The 7003-nt window shown below is 46.3% G+C and overlaps 1 pseudogene; it reads left to right on the top strand.

Annotated features, from left to right (window-relative positions):
• Positions 1 to 568: 568 nt before the first annotated feature.
• LOC119385873 (akirin-2-like) lies at positions 569 to 6801 on the top strand (annotated as a pseudogene).
• Positions 6802 to 7003: the final 202 nt, after the last annotated feature.

Below are 7003 nucleotides of genomic sequence, written 5' to 3'. Positions count from 1 at the left end.
AAACAATATCCGCAAGTTTTTAATGGCAGATGCTTCTTAGGATTGTAGTGAGGCAAGAATGACAACGTTCCAAGATGTCAGCGTTCTTGTGGTTATAGGTCTCGCGGCCCCAGCTTTTCCTCTAGAGTCAGTATATTAACTCTATGTCCCCATCTAGCCACCATACCTCTAGTAACAGATGGATGGATGTGATAGATGCGTTGGCCTGGGCACAGGTGTACCACCAGGCACGACCAAAAAAAAAAAAAAAAACTGTTTCCTTTTTTCCTTCTTTTTTTAATGTTGGCCTAATACTTCTACTTGATTACATATTATCTTGCGCCACCAACGGCGAGCAGTGGTCACGAGTACAGTGGTCTAGTCTATCCTTTTCTTGAATAGTATTTTGATAGCTGGGGCTACAGATTACTCAACATGAAATGAACTTACTGAAAGTGCGGAAAAAAAAAAACAGTTTTACACAGTGTTCGGAGGTAGGTTCCTAAAACTTGGCCAATCACAGCGGACAAAACGAAAAAGCGCCCGCCGTTGTCCGGTGGCCATCTTAAGGGACAGAGGCGGCCTTGAACGGGCAAGTAGCGATTACTGTGTTGCCGTTGACCTAGCGCGTTTTCCTCAATGTTGCAATATCGTCACCGCTATCGTAAATAGCGCCTGCCATCCAGACTGTTCCTTTTTTTTTTGTCCTCCCTATCTTCTCAGTGTTGAGCAGGCAGGAGCGTCCCAAGTTAGGCTTACCGCTGAAGTGATGGCTTGTGCGACATTAAAGCGCACACATGACTGGGACCCGCTGCACAGTCCGAGTGGCGATCACCGAAGCGACGCCGATGTATGCCTCTGTCCCCACCTCCAACAAGGGCGCACCAGATCGATCCCTCGCCCTTCGGAGACGTGCCACCAAAGTTGACTTCAGGTAGTACTCCCTCTGCGATGGCCGAGGAGTTCTTCAAGCGTGTTAGTTCTGTTGACGAGCAAGCGAGCGGCAGTTAGCAGTTACGATACGCAGCTGTAATAACAACGGTGCAGAGCAGCTCCGTGTGACTAGACCAATGATAGCAGACTGTAGGCGTGAAAACGCCGACATTAAGAAGCTAGCAACTGAAAAGGCGCTCAGCGGCGGAAAAGAAAGCATGCACAACTACTTGTGGCAGAGGCGACACAAGTGTTCTTACGTAAGTTCATGAATGTTATGGCAAAACAGTGCAACCTACGGGACAGTGAAGGTACAGGACACAGCGCTGAATACCTACGAGTTTTGTTTTTTATGAAAAAGCAGAGTATGTATAGGCAGGCGAACAAAAATAAAAAAAATTGGGGGGGATGCTTAAGCTTTGAGAGTTGAACACAATAGCGTATCCTGCCCACTAGTGCAATTTCGACCACTTAGTGTATACTTGTTGTTGTTACTCGAGAAGTTTCAGATTGTGCATTACTGCAGTGTAATTGACAAAGTTCAAATTGGTCACATAGCCGCAGCGCTAGTGATGCACAACTATTGATTGCGCTATCGGTATTATCGATAGGTGAGTCACTATCAAACTGTCTATAGTACTATCGGTAGTACAGAATCAACAGCCCGAACTCATTGCAGCATAAGCTTGGTTCCCTGCTCGCATGGCACATAGTGGAGCCGGAGGAGCAGGCTGAAGGGCAAGAAAGTTGTGTTCTTCTCCAGAGTGCTGTGCTGACACGTGATCATTAAGTCAAACGGTTCAGTTGTAATGGTAAGGAAGCCGTTGCTTGCGGTGGAACTGCGTGGCTTCAATTTTATATTGCATTTGATGATTTCAAGATAAAAAAAAAATCAAAAACTAAGTTTGTTATGTAAGTTAACTGGTTGCTTTCAACACTTCTTGTGCAAACTTCACAAAAAAGAAACTGAATATGAATTTATTGATGGACTTATTCCACCATTTTCCCTCAGACATAATTTATTATCTTTCCAGAAATCGCTCATAAATTAAGCAAAGCTAATTGTAGGCTATTGCAAACATTTTGGCAATATGGCCAGCAACACCATCATTATTCGCACCACTATGGATAGATTGTCAGGTGGTTGTGAGAGTGAAGAATGCTGCAGAAAGACTGGGAAATACAAAGCTCTTTATGTGGGTGAACTTGTGCCCAGAAATCACAACTCGAAATACAAGTGATACGTGCTGCGCACTGATAGCGGTGAGAACAGCCGGCGGCTGTCAAGTACTCATCGTCTTTTTATACATAGTGTGTTACGCAGTGCCCCTTCTGAAATGCGCCACAACATGCCTCGGTATCTTCTGATGCTCTCGCCCACCGCAGCCGTGCTATTTCCTTGTGCTTGCGCCCGCAGAGTTTGCCCTCACGATGGAAGTTTGTGCAGTTAGCAGCTGCTGGTGAAGCAAGTCGATTTTGCAGCCCATCAACAGGGAACACTGTTTCGGGGTGTTCTCTTTGCCGAAATTTATCCCCCGACATTGTCAATGCACACTGTGACTTTCCGAGAAGCACCGGCGCGTTTGCTGGCGCGGAATTACAGAAATTACTTGAAGAACCTCATCATATTCGCATCTTCGGACTATTTCATTGGGGTAAGTGCTATCCAAGCACTACCTGTAAACAGAGATGGGCTTACCGTGATTTCTCTACCTACAAACTTCGCCACGACCACTGCGGGCACAGTCAGCGGGTTAGGGAGGCTGTTGAAATCGTGATGACAATCGCGGGGGATTGGGGGTTTCATTGAAATGAACTGTGAAAACGAACGCGAAACAAACAAGCTTCATTCACTGGGTGGTTTGAAGTATAGCGCAATAAGTCCCCTAGGTTAACCTTCCGATCGGTTCGAGTGGGCGTCAGGTAAACTCCCCGTTCTTTTTAACCATTGGTTAATTCCCTAAAAAAGTCTCCATCATCTTCAGGGGCTTCACTGTACATTAGCGCACAACATGGAAGTAAAATATGAGGTAAAAAAAAGTGGCAAAAAACATATGGGACAGAAAAAGTGACAGGCATTATGAACCACGCGAAGTCTCTACCTCGCACTCGCACAATGTTTTTTCCCGGCTGTTTCCACAAGTGCAGATCAAAAAGCCTCAGCATCAAAACACATGGGAAGTCTCGCTGTTGCGCTGCATGAACTACTTAGGTGGCACGGGCCGCATCTCCTGCATGAACTACTTAGGTGGCACGGCCGGCATCTCATGTAAACTTGCATCGCTCTGCACGACAACTCGTTTCATGGGAGCTGCTTCGCTTCACTCATCCTCTCGTAAAATATTGTGGGCCTCGAGGAACTTTGGCTTTCACTGTTTCGGGCCATGCCCATGTATTTGTAGAAAACGAGGTAATTAAACATGCTCATGCAGGTCGTGGCGGGCCGGAGCTCCGCAGTGGCATCTCTGCTGATGGAATCCGGTATAGGTCGATGTGTCACACATCTTGATCCTATGTTCGTTATCGAGCGAAACAAGCGGGATCTTCCTGGTCCGATGAACACATCGAAGTACGACGACAACAACAAAAAAAAACCGCACTGCTTGATTTTCAACATCGCCCAAAGCAACAGCTGACAGCCCCTCAACAACCCGCGTCGCAGCATGTGAACTGCAGTAGGTACCAGAAGAGGTATCCAGAAATTGCGGGAGACGGCCGAGAGCGGCGGAAGTGACGTCACATGAACACTACGTATACATCAGTCATTGAACCTTCCAGCGTTATCGCTGGTGCTCACATAAGCTCTCGAATAAACTAGACTATTTGCGTCCGGCGTGTAATCTTAACAAAATGATCTCAGACAATCACGAAGCTTCTCAAACATTGCGGCGCGTCTGCATCAAACATTGCAAACAGTCTTTGTGGGCAAAACCCAAATACATCAACACAACGCAATAACGTGCGTAGCAAAAGATCTCTAGTAATATAACCGATGGTACTACCAATTCGGACTATGATAGTTTGTCGATAGTAGTATTATCGATAGTTTATTATTATTTTTAGATAGTTTATTAGCGGGCACTCGGCGATGATACACGACTGCGACAGTCGAGCGGGGGGTGCCCTACTCTGAGCGCGAGGAGCGTTGCTGTCCGAGAAGAGCAGAAGAGGACCCACAAGTAAGCGCTCGAGAGAGGCGACCCATTACAGGCTTCCAACGCTTCGCTACACACTATTGATAGTTTCAAAAAGAACTATCTGTGCTATTGATAGTCAATTTACGAATAGTTCTGCATCACTATGCAGCACGCCTCGCTTTGGTGTCTGCCTTCTCTGCCTCAGTCTTGCGTGGCCACTTTCGTTTTTGTGCGCCAGTTGACACTGATGCCCACACCAAAATTCACCAATGAGGAAGACACGCAGTGTGGTTGGTGCTTGTAGATAACACAGAATCCATCACAAGGGTGACATTTTTTTTTGAAGTATCAGTGCATTCACTATGTGTGTGTAACAGAATGGGCGCACTAAAGCGTGTGCCTTAAGGACGGGTAGCATGCTCTAAACCAGCAGCAATTATGCGCAAGAACTTTTTCGAAGTTGTGATGCACCCACCACGTGTCTTAAAGGGACACTAAAGAGCAAAACGATTTTTTTTTTTCATATTAATGAAGTACTCTTTCGCTGATACCAAAAACACCACGCTTGCTCCGAGAAGATGCTTAGTAAGCGAGAAAACGCGCAAAACAAAATGTGTGTGGCGACGGCCACCTTGAAGTTTCCGCATCATTCACCGTGAAGTCGCATGTTTTGACGGCGCCTGCTAGGGACTACGTAGTTCCTAATCGGTAAAAATGAAGTGCATCGTCCTCCGAGGGGGCGATAGATTAACATACCAAGTTTGGGTAATTTTTGTGAGCCAATGGCGCCAAAATACGATAAATACACTTTAAAAATCTGCGACGTCACGGGGGGAGATTTTGGCGAGAAATTTTAAAATGAAACTTTGAACTTGATTTTCTCTATTATAAGCCTATTGCTGGCGAAAGAACAACTTAGTGTTCTCAGAGCACAATTTATCGATCTAAACCGATTCTCTTTAGTGTCCCTTTAAGGGAATCCGCGCAGTAATGTGTGGCTGGCTTTAAAACCACCGATCCATAGATATTCACATGGTGTGACGCCACATGGCAATGTACGCTTGGGCCTACTGCGATATTACATCTCGTACGGTGACACCTGTATAGAGGATGCATATGTTTGTGAAGCATGAAAGTTACTTTCAGTGCAGTTCCAAGCAGGGCGTGGCTGTGTGGTTAGAACACCTGCTTGCCACGCGGACTGCCTGGGTTCGATTCTCGCCGGACCCAACATTTTTATTAGTTATTTTATTTGCGGCTTCTCGATTTTTTGGTCACAGACAAGATGATGATTTTTCGCTCACAACCAACAACGCGGAATTTCTGCGAAACGCGCCTTTAACGCTATCGCATGAAAAATGTCTGCTCGCACCTATCAACTCGGAACCTCTCTCTTGCATGCCTACCATCATTTTTCTATAATTCGCTACCAACTAGCTCAGCATCGAGTTTGGTTGGCTGTTCGTAGTAGCGACTCACTGTGCGGGGCATTCTAAAAAAATTCACAGCATATCCACGGGTGAATGATGAAGAGCTTGGGCGAAGCTCCTGAAGCAATCATGGTTACACCGTGAAATGTTCTTTCGCCCAGCAGTAATCAAAGCGATAGCCCAGTACATCATCAAAGACGTGACAAACACTGTATATATTTATACAAGAAATTTTATTAATCGTAAGTGGTAGCTAGACGTGGCTTCTGTTCCCCTTTCATTATAGCGGCTTTATGGTCGGTGAAGTGATGGATCGGTGATGGGTCGTAGTGGGATGTTTGCAAAGACGAAGTAGTGGGCAGTTTGCAAAGGTAGTTTCCATTCCCCCTTCAGTATAACGGCTTATGGTCGGTGAAGTAATGGATCGGTGATGGGTAGTAGTGGGATGTTTGCAAAGCACGAAGTATTGGGCCGGGGTTACGCCTTACGCCGGACACGTGACAAGGTTAGACTAGGAGGAGCTCGCCCCTAAAAAATCAATAGGGCATTTACCTTGGCAACGCGTCGATGCCGTCGTTCTTCCATTTTTGTGTCCCTCGCCTGTGCTCCAACAAACCGAAAGCTGATAACTGGTGTGAATGCCAATATGGAGATGTTACATGTTAAGCATTTGTGTCGTATGGTCATGATGGCGCCGCAACTCCTCTTGGTCTTGTCTCGTTTTGAGGGCACCGGGGCTGAAAGGGTTTGTACTATAAATAATGCCTCCCTTCTTCGTTTTCATTGCATGTGCTGTCCGTTTTTTGTGTTCTGGGTGTATATCGTGGTTGTGACATGCGCTGCTGTGCTGCTGCAGAGGAGATAGCAGCAACATCCGCGAGGAGATGCGAGGCTACAAACGGCGCAAGCAGCTCTGTTTCCAGGGCACCGACCCTAATGCCAGCCGACCCGTGGCCTCTCGTCACGGTGCGTCGAGACCAGCCCCTGTTCACGTTCCGCCAGGTGGGCTCATTTTGCGAACGGATGATGAAGGAGCGAGAGAGCAAGATACGGGAGGAGTACGACCACGTGCTATCCACCACGCTGCAGGCAAGGGGAGCTTCCTTTGTGGCCGCTTGGCATTTACTGTCCGAGTGTACTGTTCGCATGACACAGTTGTCTGCTTCATTATAAGTATCTACAAAGGGCAGTCTGATATTTTGTGTCGTAACACACACCAACAAATTTTAGACTGGTCTGTACTTGTGTGGCATGTACAGATTCCGTCAACTGTGGCCGCTTTTGTACCGGGCATACAGGCCATTGTGCTAATTGAAGATTAATGGAAGACATAAAGTCCCCTCCATATAATCTTTCTTTGCACTGTTTAGTTTGTAAATGCCACAGTTTAATGACTGTGCAGTTTTATGCAGAACAAGAACAAAGAAACACATCTGAGAATGAATCTTGGCATACAGCAAAGGAGCATGCATGAGCCAGCCTTTGGTTAACTGATGTGTAGACGAAATAAATTTTAACAGTTAT

This window comes from Rhipicephalus sanguineus, chromosome 3 (assembly GCF_013339695.2).
Source record: "Rhipicephalus sanguineus isolate Rsan-2018 chromosome 3, BIME_Rsan_1.4, whole genome shotgun sequence".
Taxonomy (NCBI): domain Eukaryota; kingdom Metazoa; phylum Arthropoda; class Arachnida; order Ixodida; family Ixodidae; genus Rhipicephalus; species Rhipicephalus sanguineus.
Note: the sequence above shows the minus strand (reverse complement) of the source record. Positions and strands in the feature narration are given on the sequence as shown.